We start from the raw sequence: 13,611 nt of genomic DNA on the forward strand, positions 1-13,611 counted from the left end.
CAGGGATCAATATGAACTGATGCACTCACAAACAGCTGAAACTGATCTGTTTCGGGATGTAAAGGATGGTAAGAATTTTTCTGAAAATTCTCTCTTTCAAACTGATCCATCATCTCTGGGTTTGATCATTTACCAGGATTCATTTGAGGTGGTAAATCCTTTAGGCTCAGCTAGAAAGAAACACAAATTACTGGCAGTTTATCTTACCTTGTCTGATATTTTACCTCACAACAGGTCAAACATAGACCACATGCAACTTGTTCTTTTGTGTATTGAGCAAGATTTTAAGCACTTTGGACCAGCTCATGTTTTTAGATCACTAATTGAAGATCTCAAAGATTTTGAGGAGAATGGTGTTGTTGTGAATGATGGCAAAACTTTGAAAGCTTCTTTGTGCTCCATCGTAGGTGACAACCTGGGATCCCACATGATTGGTGGTTTTGTTGAGAACTTCAGCCGAAGCATACATTTCTGCAGGTATTGCACCATTGAGAGAGACTCATTCCATGCCACACCTTTAGAACCTGCTATGAGGCGAACTGTGCGAGTCTTTTGAGAGAAACATTCAAGAACTTGCTACCATTGGCGATAATGTAGTTGATGGAGTCAAATTTAACTCTCCTTTTAATCAGCTGAATTATGTTCATGTTTGGAAGCCTGGCTTGCCCCCCTGCCTCGCACATGACCTCTTTGAGGGTGTTGTGGCATCTGATCTTAAGTTGTTCATTGATTACTTGGTAAATCAAGAGAAATGCTTTACTTTCACAGAGCTTAATCGCTATATTAAACAGTTTAAGTACACAGGAAATTATGCTGCCAATAAACCAGCTGAGGTTAACTCAGGGAATGAGAAGCTTTGTGGTCAGACTGTTCAGAACTGGTGTTTTCTTAGAGTTTTACCAGTTATTGTTGGACACCGAATTAAGGATCCAGAATCAGAAGTGTCGCAGCTCATTCTACTCCTGAGACAAGTTGTAGACCTAATTTGTGCACCAGCAATACTGGCAGATCAGGTTGCTTATCTGAAAGTGCTCATTGATGAGTACATTAATTCTAGGTGTGTTACTTTCCCTTCTAAGCCTCTCAAGCCTAAACATCACTACTTGTGTCATTACCCAGAGCTTATAAAACAATTTGGACCACTCATTCGCTTATGGACTATGCGGTTTGAGAGCAAACATACCTATTTCAAACAATGTGCTAGAAAATTGCACAACTTCAAAAATGTATGCGCAACACTTGCAGAAAGGCACCAGCTTCTCCAAGCCTATTTAAGTCTTTCTGTGCAAGTTAGGGCTCTGAATTTTATTCTTATGATTTTAACGAAGCAATCAGGGAGTCAGTTGATCATTTTGATTTTCAGCCAGGCAATACATTAGTAGCTACTGAATCACTTTGAAAGGAACAAAGTACAGGAAAGGCATGGTTGTTCTTTTGGCCAGTAATGATGATGGTTTGGAGGTTGGCAGAATTAAACTAATTCTTGTTCACCAGAATTCAGTGGTTTACTTTGTGTCTGAGAAACGACATGCTGTGCAGTTGGTGGATTTGGGTGTATACTGCATAACAGATGAGGACCCAAGAAATGTCTTTGTACTTCAAGATGATCTATTAGATTATTACCCTCTTCCAGGGGTATAACACATGTGGCTTGTCTGTGATTGTGTTACACCACTCTTTTCCATCTTTTTAAGGTATGTCTTATTTAGAGGAAATAAAACTTGCCATCTCCTCTTCGTTACCTGGTCTCTCTGATGAAACGCTTCAAAAGTTTATCCATGGGCTTTCTGCTATTGGTGTTGAGACAAAAGATGACCTCCAGTATGTTAAAGAAGACCACCTCATGGAATTCCTCAGGCCTATACAATGCCGCAAACTACTGAATGCATGAAAAAACGAAGGCATTTATAATTTTATTTAAAATTCATACTAGTTACTTATGTCCATTTGATAAATATTGTAAAATTTTTCATGTTCAAATTTCATTTAATTGGTTATTTGTGTTAGAACAATCCAGCTGCTCGACTCCCCAACACTCATCGCGTCAAGTTCTTTCTGATATATCAAGCCCAGGATCAGAGAGTTCAAGTTCTACACAATCTCGTTCTACTGCTTGCTTTTCAGCATCTTGCGCCTGGGCTGAATCATTTAAGGTGCCTTGGGAAGTCATGCCTTCTGCAATTAAACTTGCCATTGCAAATAAAAAAAGACCATCACCAGCTGACCGAAGGAAGCTAGTTAGAATGTTAGTGGATAACATGCAAAAACATGTGTCAAAAACATGTAAACACATAAAAGACACAGTGTCAGATTATAGTGCAGAATATTGTTAAGCAGTACCCGGAATGCTTTGCTGATGTTCTGTCTGATGGAACAAAAATAGGTAGTGTGTATGCCTCTTTGCTCTTGCAAGTTAAAACCCGTGTTGAACATGTAAACAGAAACAACACATTAGCTCGTCGGAGAAAAGAACGACTACGATCATCTTGTAGAACGATAAGCCAGAGCTCAAGAAGGCTGGCTGGTGGTCAATATGGTTGTGTCAGTTGGCAGCCAGAGGAGTTTCCTGCAGGAGAAAATGATGACACTCTAGAAGAGAAGCGCGAGCAAATGGTACTGCTTCATTCTACTGAAGAATGCTTGGAGGCGATAGAGGAGAACTTCACAAGTTGATGGAGGTCACATATTACCGTCAGCGCCGTGATATAAACACCATTCCACCTCCACCACTGTCTGGACTAAAGAACTCATGGCCTTACCTGTTTTGTCTGAAGGGGATCTTTTTACATTTCCAATTGCTTACTGACATCTCACTTCTACAAAAAATCATGGAGAGCATTGAAGGGAAAGGAAAGAGGATTCTAAGATTTTTTCAAGAAAAGCCAACAAACAATGAGGTGTGTGCTGTTCTGTCAAAGTATCAAGAGGTAAATTCTCTGGTCCTGTGCATCTTGCGACTCTTAATGGCCCATTTTAAAGAGAGAACAGAATCCATTCTAATTGAAACTTATGTAAGTATAACATGTAGATTTTTAATGTCTTAAAGGTTTAATTGTAATGCAAAATTAATTTTTGTTTTTCTTAGGCAGCAGCAACTGCAGCCGACATGGAAAGAGAGGGATTACCGGATTCACCCGCACTGATCATCCAAGGTTTTTTGCTTTACTTTGTGTCTGTGTCTCCATCATACACACTATTCCTTGCTTTCTAGCTCTTGTACATGGATACCTCTTTGTTCTGTACTGTTTTTTTTCTTATCACTTTAATGGCCATTTTAAAAATGCAATTTTGCCACCTCTGTTCCTATATTCTATTTCACAATTCTATTCTCACTCCTATATTCCTTCCATAGTTAGCTCTCTCTGTGCCCTGTTTTTTGTTGTTGTTGTCTCTGAACCATTATCTCTCCTTAGTAACAAAAATCCTTATTAGTAACATTAATCTTAATTATTAATCCATAGTATAGTGTCTTTATTATCTAAAAATAAAAAATTACATCATGATTTACTCACCCACAAGCCATCCTAGGTGAATATAAACTACTTCTTTCAGACAAATACAGTCAGTTATTTAAAGAATGTCCTGGCTCTTCCAAGCTTTATAATGGCTGTGAATGGAGGATAAGATTTTGAAGCCCTAAAAAGGGCATCATCCATCATAAAAGTAATCCAGTAAAAAGTAACTCCAGGGGGTAAATAAAGGCCCTCCGAAGCAATGCGTTTGTGTAAGAAAAATAAACATTGTTAAAGTCGATTTATGCCAAAAGAAAGTAACTCCTGACATGATGTATGACGTAGGAGTAGTGTAAGTTTTAACGCCTCTCGTGGTTCAAACAAATAGAACTCTGTAACAAACTCAAGGTCTTGTCTTATATCGAAATCCTCAAATTTCTCTTTAAAAAAATCTTGTTTTAGACTTCTAATTCGTGTCTGTTTTTTTTTTTTTCTTTATGCTCTATCCTCTGCTCTTCCGTGTTCTTCGTTGCGTCAGGTCAGAGTTCACTCTTTCGCCATAAATATGTTGAAAGCTAGATATTTTAATTTATATGGTTTTAAATATGGATATTTTTCTCACACAAATGCATCGCTTCACTTCAGAAGGCCCGAGCCATGTGGAGTAATTTTATATGCTGCAAATCATGGTAATCTTCACTTTATTTCATTCTTTTCAGACTATCCCTTTAACATGAGCTACCATGAACCATACTTTTACAATACTTATTAATCTATGCCCTGCCGTATTTCTTTTTTTTTTATATATAGGTGAATCCATGACCCCAAGCAACTGGATGTTGTCAGTCGAAAGGGAATTTGTCCTGGGCCCATATTCAGAGGCATTTGTTGAGGGCCTGGCAGCATTGTTTACGACCTATTACAACCCCCTGGAGTCAGCTATCGCGCGGGCGCGATAGTTTTGCTTTTTTTATTATCAGTGCAAAAGAAACTCAAAATACTTTGTTATTTTTATCTTACATATTAAGTGTTGTACATCATTAGATCCTGATAAGTGTCTATTTTTTTGTGGATACTCACAATAAAAACAAAGTGTTGTGCTTTTCGCCAAATAAAGAAAAATAAACATGATGCGTGTTTTGCTTTTACTCTCTGAGTGAAGTCCATTCTGAAACGCGTCCGAAAATTAACTGTAACTTAGGGGTTACTTGTCATACAGGCACGAGTGTTTTTCCATAATGAAGCATGAATTCTCTTCTTTTAAAGGAATTAATTTATAGAAAAAAACAAATATTCTCAGTTAATGTAATCTGTATGAAAAGAGAGAGATGTCAGTATTTTTCTTTCCAGCTCATTATACCTCATTACGCGTTAATGTGCCACGCCCACGGAGAGCGCGGTATTCAAACGCAAATGATCTAAGGCAAGCCATGCAAACATGCCAACGCCCACCAGCTGGATTATAAAACACATCGTGTTTAGTAAGTATCTTACTACAGCTGTGTACACAGCGTATCCTTTCACTGTGAGGAATAATACTATCTAATAGTAATAACCCTAGAAAATGTATCAAAAGTGCTGGTAGTTTCATTTCGAGGAGCAACGGATCCTGCTGATGTAGTAAGTCATTTATTCTTAAGTGCTTTGTTCTAATCGCGATATTGAATAGTGTCTGACTGTAAACCGCAAAAAAAAACTGTTTAAATATGAATTGCTGTCTGTGTGTAGGCTAAATGATGAATGAACAGCACAGACGCGCGCGCTTTGTTTACTACAGTTATACAGAGCGTGTCTGTGCTGTTCATTCACTCTCGCACCTACATTAGTAAACGTTATGTTTACATGAACACATCCAAACTATATTGCTATAGCCTACTAAGATGAGTAAAAATAGACTGAAATATGTTGAAATAAAATGTCTGTATAAGCAACAAACTGCAAATTCACATATCATACATACTATGTTACAGACTAAATATGAATGTTTAGAAAAGATTTTGTGATTAGTTTTGGATGGATTATAAAGTTTTGAGTTAGCCTACTTTATTTATCTCTACAAACTTGTATTTTGGTGGGTTGTAAATTAAAGACATTTGAGCTTCTGTGTGTTTTAATAAACTATTATTATTATTATTAGGCCTACTTGAAGAATACTCTACTGTGCAATAGTAATATATTTCTGTTATATTTTCTTCAAGTTATACGAAACTTTGATTTTGACAGGTTGTAATGAAGACTTTAAAGTTTGTGAGTGTGTATATGATACGAATGAATGACGATAGTTTTATCAAATGAAATGGAAAAATTCTTGTGAAGTGACTCTCATAAAAGCTCTGCAATGAAGTTCAAATGTGTGCATGTCCTCCTCATAGACGCTGAAAACACCACGATTGTCACGCGCGCATCAGTGTGTAGCCTAGTAGAGCACACATTGAGCGCTCATTCACAGAAACACGCAGAACATTCAGAGTTTATTTCAATAGCGGTCTTTTTGAGCTTTAATATTCATGGTCACTTAGTACATATTGAGATTTGATTCATTGTATCATTACTTTTGATTTATTCATTCAAAAATGGCCAAATTGCGTGACGTTCCGCTTTACAGTAGGCTAATTTACATTTGTTGCTGGATTCCACGATTCGATCCGTGTCGCTGCGCAAACACAGACGTCACGGCGGGGTGAATTTATGAATGAAAGTTCTTTCACAAAACGATGTTGATCTTTGACATTTCCTAGTGGGCATACGGAAATCCTTGACATTTTCTAGTTGGTATACGGCGTATACCTGCGTATCACGTAGACTACACCACTGCATGTAGCCGGTACTCGACCACTGACAGAAAAGGCGCCAGTGTCACGCCCGTTGATATACTTCGTTTGCAGTGCGTATGCAGTGCGTATTTTTTCCGCACCCATGTTAACAGGTTCGAGCTTTCACACACCACGCGCATGCGGTCCGTCAATGCACTCCTGGTGCTGTGCGTAGGCCTATACAGCAGTGCAGAGATCGTTCCGAGTCTATTTTTTCTGTGCTGCACGCGGTGAATTAGAGTGACAGCTCATGGATCGTGGTCAAAACACAGATTGACATGAAAATATAATAATCTCACCATAAATGTATTTAATTAAATAAAATGTAGTAATCTAAATGTTTTTTTGGACTTGCAGGCTTGGAGGAGTTCCGTTTTCGCACGCACGCACATACACACACGCATGACTTGTTTTGTTAACAACATTTGTGTTGTTAATAAATAACAATAAGTTTTGTTATAAGTTTTGTTTTTCACTGTAGAAATCTCAAATGTCATGATTTGCCAATGCAAACCGGCACCTTTCTTTTCCCACTTCAAGCACTGGTTTGTTCTAACATTCAAACTAATGAATCCTTACCTTTTTTAATAAGTATGATAAAATGTATACTTTTTACAAAGAAATACACTTGAAATATTGTTAAAATTGTAATTGTTGTTGTGATTGTAACCTATTTGTAATTGGTTACAATTTCTAATTGTAAATTATGTATATATAGATAATTTCTTTTGTCCTTGCATTCTTTGGGATCCTGTGACAAGCCTGTGTGAAAGGCTACCTAATATGCAGCTCATTATGTGGCACATTATCCGGCCTTTGTCTTCTCAGGTGTGAACACGCCTCTACGCATATTGCCTTTCCAAACAAAAGGTGTCTTATAAAATTTAAATCAATGTACTTTTTTGTGTAAATGATTAGGCAGGATGATTTTCAGATCATTTTGAAGCAAAAATTCTAGGCAACAACACTCATTAGTCAAGTCTTGTGGACACATATTTAGTATGTGTTTTGTTGCCTAATTTCAGAAGCTTTAAGTTTTAGTTTTTTCAATAACCACGCATAAACATTATTCTCTAAAAAATACAAACATGTACATACATGTTGCTCAAATATTACGGTAGCCCCGTTTGTGCTATATAGAGTGAATTTACACCTTTGCCATTAACATGTTTATAAATAACTGAAAAAAGCATGTCAGAGCATGTCAGAACACCTCAAGGACCTCAAAAATCCCTTAGACCTCAGAGGGTTAAATCTTGCTTATCCGCTGCTTGCACGCTGAAATTTATTCAGAAGTATTTCAGAGCATAAAATCTTGCTCAGATTTTCTTGACTTTTTTTAGGTTTTCAATTTAGGATTGGACTTCCATTCCAGCAAACATTCACTCTTTTTTCGTTTTAGACTAGTTAAGAATAATCAATTAGCATTCTGGATTCAGTTAGCAAGAGTAGAATGTCAAGAGAGTATCAGTTAAGTATAGCAAAAAACATTACAAATATACAACTACAGCAAATAATCTATTACAAATATACAAATAATTAAAATACTACAATCAATGCAAAACCATATAAACAATAAAAATAAAAGAAATTATAATAACTAAAATAACAGAAAAAATAAATCCATGAAAGATAAATAAAAATAATAATAATAGAATAATAATTTGAATGTCCCAACTTTTTTGGAGCGTGTTGCAGCCATCAAAATCTAAGCTTGTTTATTTATTAAATACAATTAAGTTGGTCAGTGAAAATATTGGAATACTGAAAAAAATTATGAAAAATATTGTACTTCTTTTTTTTCCAGTTAAATAAAGTTGAAAGAGAATTGAAATCAAAGATTCTTGATTTTATTGCATTTTACAAAATGTGGTTGCACTCCAATACAATACAACTCTACCTTATCTTAAATATCTTGAGATCATTTAACAGCTCCATAATCACGGCAGGCTCCCTGTAGACAATGCAGTAGATTCCAGTGCACAATGATTTACATGTTCTATAGGCAAATTTTTAGAAATGCACTTTTTAAAATGCTAAATCTATAAATTTTGCACATAATCCGTATAACAATGATATTGTCATGATGTGGGGTTTGGTGTCTTGTCTTTTCATGTTCAGTGATTCCCTGACCTGTCTTTTACTTCTCCCAGGTGTTTCTCGTTATTCCCGACGCCCCCTTGTTAGCTCGTTTGTCCTTGATTATTTAAGCCCTGTGTTCCTGCCATGTCTTTGTGAGTTGTTGAATGTTTGATGTCAACGTTGGTCGCTTCTGATTCTGAGTCCTGTATTCCAGTCTGAGTCTTCGTCTAAGTTTGTAGTTTGTCTAAATAAAGCCTGTACACTGCGTTTGGATCCAGCCTCCTTCCCGTCCTTCTACCGCACCACATTACCAGCGTTACAGAACAACTCACCATGAAATGGATCCAGCAGTTGTCAGCAACCGGGCTCTGGGAGAATACCTGTCGACGTTATTGCAAGAGGGCCAGTCCGGCCAAAGATACGCGAAGGATTTTCTGTCCATATGCCATCTGGGAGCGCTAGATGATATCCAGCTCATGGGCCTGTTTTGGAACGGGCTGGATTATGAGATCGCCCGATGGATGCCGCGGGACCTTACCAACTGGACTCTTGACCGGTATATCGCTCAGGCTTGTTCCTTGGAAGACCTCTTCTCAATTACAGGCTTGTTCTACTCGACACCTCCCGAGTTCACATTACCCGCGAAGCCCTCGTCGTCGTCTTCGCCGCTGGTCCGGTCCAGCCCTGCCGAGCCCGCTCTTCACTGCAGCGCCGACGAACTCACTCTTCACTGCAGCCCTGACGAACCCGAGCTCCTCGTCAGCCTCGACCAGCCGGTGCTTCACGTCAGCCTCGAAGAACCCGAGCTTCACGTTAGCCCCGACGAGCATGCATTTCACGTGAGCCCCAACGAGCATGCATTTCACGTGAGCCCCGACGAGCATGCATTTCACGTGAGCCCCGACAAGCATGCATTTCACGTGAGCCCCGACGAGCATGCATTTGCGTCAGCCATGACGGACCTGAGTTTAACATCTGCCTTGACGAACCTGAGCTTCACGTGAGCCCAGACGAGCCCGCACTTCCCGTCTGCCCCGCCTAGCCTGCGCCTCATGTGACCCCTGCCGAATCCAGTGAGTCATTTGCCGAGTCAAGTGAATCCAGTGAGTCGAGTGCATCGTTCAGTACATCAAGTGCATCGTCAAGTGCATTGTCCAGTGAGTCAAGTGCATTGTCCAGTGAGTCAAGTGCATCGTCAAGTGAGTCTACTGAGTCAAGTGAGTCTACTGAGTCAAGCCCAGTGAAGCGCCGTCGCAGAAGGAGAAGGAGGACTCGCTCGGCTACTCAGCCTCCAGTGAGCATACCCAGACTTCTCGCCTCGCCCTGCCGGCCCCGCCTGTGCGCCTCGCCCTGCCGGCCCCGCCGCTGCGCCTCGCCCTGCCTGCGCCCTTTAAGCTCCAGGAGGTCTTTCTTAAACCCGTGGATTTCCTCAAGTATTATTTTGGGGGGGGCCAAGGGTCCGGTGAGGAGACCATGAAGGCTGCGCCGCCATGGTCGTCTGCAGGGGCTTCACCACCCTGGCCTTCGCCTCATCCTGCTCCGCCCTGGCCTTCGCCTCATCCTGCTCCGCCCTGGCCTTCGTCTCGTCCTGCTCCGCCCTGGCCTTTGCCCCGTCCTGCTCCGCCCTGGCCTGCTCCGCCCTGGCCTCCGCTTCGTCTTGCTCCGCCCTGGCCTCTGCTTCGTTTTGCTCCGCCCTGGCCTCTGCTTCGTCTTGCTCCGCCCTGGCCTCCGCCTCGTCTTGCTCCGCCCTGGCCGTCTGTTCAGTCAGGTCCGCCCACGCTCCACGGCCCAGGCCCGCCTTGTCTATGCCCAGGGTCCGTTCCCCTGCATGGGCCTGGCCCTCCATCCCTCCCCCAAGACCGCCTGTGCTTCACCACCCTCCTGAACTTTATTGGTTTTTGTTTTTGTTTTGTTGGGCGTCAGGAGCCGCCCTTAAGGGGGGGGGTTATGTCATGATGTGGGGTATGGTGTCTTGTCTTTTCATGTTCAGTGATTCCCTGACCTGTCTTTTACTTCTCCGAGGTGTTTCTCGTTATTCCCGACGCCCCCTTGTTAGCTCGTTTGTCCTTGATTATTAAAGCCCTGTGTTCCTGCCCTGTCTTTGTGAGTGTTTGATGTCAACGTTGGTCGCTTCTGATTCTGAGTCCTGTATTCCAGTCTGAGTCTTTGTCTAAGTTTGTAGTTTGTCTAAATAAAGCCTGTACACTGCGTTTGGATCCAGCCTCCTTCCCGTGCTTCTACCGCACCACATTACCAGCGTTACAGATATAATCTGTACATTTTGTTTATTGTAAACATGGAAGGCTAAATATTTTTATATTTAAATCTCTGATAAAATTAAATATGACCCTAACTCTTCATTAATTGAAATGTAATTTATGAGTTGTCTGACAAATTTTGTATTTTATTGTTTAAGTGTATACTGTTTTTTTTTTGATAATTGGATGTTGTGTGTTTTTTTTCACAGAGGACTTGTGGGCATTAACCCGGAAACTGCATCAAAAGTTGCTGCTGGAAAGCGAGACAAGAAAATGCATGGAATGAACACACATGTATGCACACTGTTACGAAAGCTAATGGACTTTGAATGGCTTGCCATTTAAACATAAGTATTCCAATGGAATTTATACAAGAGACTCTGACCTGAAGTTCATGATTGAGGTTCAAGTATTCTTGCCATTTTTATGGATTTGGCAAATTAAAGGTAGGCACAGTTCAGACCATTTCTTTTGTTGATGACTGAAGTTCAGTCACACTTTAGGGCTATGTCCTCTGTATAGTTGATATTTAACAGATTAGTTCACCTCAAAATGAAAATTTCCTGATAAAAATATATTTTGGAATCTGGTGCTTATGTTAAACAGCCCTTATTGCACAATAATTTTTTTTATATTTATGAAAACCTGTTATTGTGTTTTATTTGACAAAAAGGCTGAAACTTACAGCAAACGTATGTTTACACTAACAGTTGAGATTTTTCACTGCTGTGAAAATGAATTGAATTCCACAGCAAATCCTCTACTGTAAAATGTATAGCAGTACATGTAAGTTCATAGTTGCTCTTGTAATTTCTCTTGCATTCATAAACTTGTAAATTATTTCGACTAATTTTAGAGTTACAGCTGTAAAGACAATTTTACAGGATATACATATATATATACAGCACTGTGCTGTGTTTTTACGGTACAATTGTAGTTAATGTTTTACAGTAATCGGGTAAACTTTTACAGTCTTACTGGCAATTTTGGATGCCAGTAAGGCTGTAAATTTAACAGTACAGTTGCAGTTAATGATTTACAGAACTCTTGTAAATTTTTACAGTCTTACTGGAAACCAAAGTTGCCAGTAAGTTATTGTAAATTTTACAGTAAATTTCTTACAGCAAAATCAAACAATTGCCTCAAAAACATTTTATCTGTGCTCAAAATCAAACAATGCTTTCAGATCATACACACATGTATTATAAACACTGTCTCTTATATCGCGCTTTATAAATGAAGGTGACTTGACTTGACTAGATTATTCTACATAAAAATGGAGAACACAGAATCCAAAGCAAGCAGTTACAGACAAAAAGTATAGTGTAACAAAGTAAACTCATTTTGCAATTACGTAGGCTACAAATATATTAGTAAGTAAGGTGAATAAATTGTAAACTGCACTACAAGTAATAGTATTGTACTGTATATTGTATAGTAGGCCTATCGAATGTGTGTATATTCAGAACTTGCATACTGTGAAAATACAGTGACCCAACTGCAAAGGCAAAAAGGTTACAGTAAAAAACTCTAAATGAAAAGCACGTAACTGTACACTCGGAAGAGTTTTGCAAAATCAAGATCAGTGAGAGATTTTATTCTGCTTTAGGATCATGTCTTCATGAATTTGTCCACATCGTGAGTCATCTCTGCAGGCCAAGGGAAAAACCTTAAAGGCAGATCCAGCCTTGACAACATTCTCCACACTTTGCTCCTTCTCGTTTTCCTCCTCGTCCACCTCCTCTTCCTCATACTCTTCCTCCTCTCCCTCTTGAATTGAATTGTTTCCATCCATTGTTGGTATCAACATTCAGTGCAACATTTTGAGCCAGTACTGAACTCTAAACTGACTTGTATTACAGTACAGGTGGTTTGGTCACATCATTAGAATAAGTGTGAACAATTTTGAGTCGTTGTGTGTAAACGATGTAAACGATGAGAACTATGTTGAAGTTGTTTAACTTTTGTCTGCCTGTGTTTAGTGTTTTGAAACATAAGTGTTAGATGCGTTTTAATGAGTGAGAATGTGTTTTAGAGTTTAGCAAAAAGAGTTAATGAGATTTGCCAACAGTGTTTTAACTACCTGAACTTGTTTAATATTTTACAGAAAGAGTGATTTATTTGACAAATTGGTTTAGGCAATTGAGAATTTGGTTGAGAGAATGGGGTTTAGTGTTTTAGCAATTCAGAAAAACTGTAAGAAATGTTTATTTTCACTACACTTCTGTAAAGAGACCTTGCAGTAGATAAAAAGCACTAGAAAAGAAAAGTTGAAATACCATAAAGACATTCTCTTCCTTACCTAAGCAGTCGTATCTCAGTTCTGCAAAAATACCAAATGTGAGAAGTACTTGGCTACAAATCAATTTGACAATTATGAGTTTGAGGGTGTACAACATGTGCCTACAGGTGAATAAATTGTATACAGCACTGCAAGTAATAGTGCACTGCACTTTTAGTAATATAGTAATAGTGCACTTTTTCATATTATCAGTGTCAAGTGTTACTAAATTACAAATCCACATGACTCATTTCATGAACTTCACATAATTTATGTACTGTATATTGCATATTAGGCCTATCGAATGTGTGTATATTAAGAACTTGCATTCTGTGAACTCTATGCAAAACCCAAAAAGGTTACAGTAAAAAACTCTGAATGAAAAGCATGTAACTGTACACTCAGAAGAGTTTTGCAAATTCAAAATCAAGATCAGTGAGAGATATTTTATTCTGCTTAGTAAAAGTTCTCCCAGTAGCACTGCTACTGTGTACTGTAATTATACTGTATTCTGTGTTTTTACACAGTAGTACAAACCATATACAGGTCCTTCTCAAAAAATTTGCATATTGTGATAAAGTTCATTATTTTCCATAATGTAATGATAAAAATTAAACTTTCATATATTTTAGATTCATTGCACACCAACTGAAATATTTCAGGTCTTTTATTGTTTTAATACTGATGATTTTGGCATACAGCTCATGAAAACCCAAAATTCCTAT

At 38.9% G+C, this 13,611-nt stretch overlaps 1 pseudogene; it reads left to right on the forward strand.

The window, feature by feature from the left end:
* The first annotated feature begins 1,696 nt into the window (after positions 1 to 1,696).
* LOC143723386 (uncharacterized) lies at positions 1,697 to 10,984 on the forward strand (annotated as a pseudogene).
* Positions 10,985 to 13,611: the final 2,627 nt, after the last annotated feature.

The sequence above is a fragment of the Siphateles boraxobius genome, unplaced genomic scaffold (genome assembly GCF_051911475.1).
Source record: "Siphateles boraxobius isolate OS27281-9 unplaced genomic scaffold, OSU_SipBor_1 7, whole genome shotgun sequence".
Taxonomy (NCBI): Eukaryota; Metazoa; Chordata; class Actinopteri; order Cypriniformes; family Leuciscidae; genus Siphateles; species Siphateles boraxobius.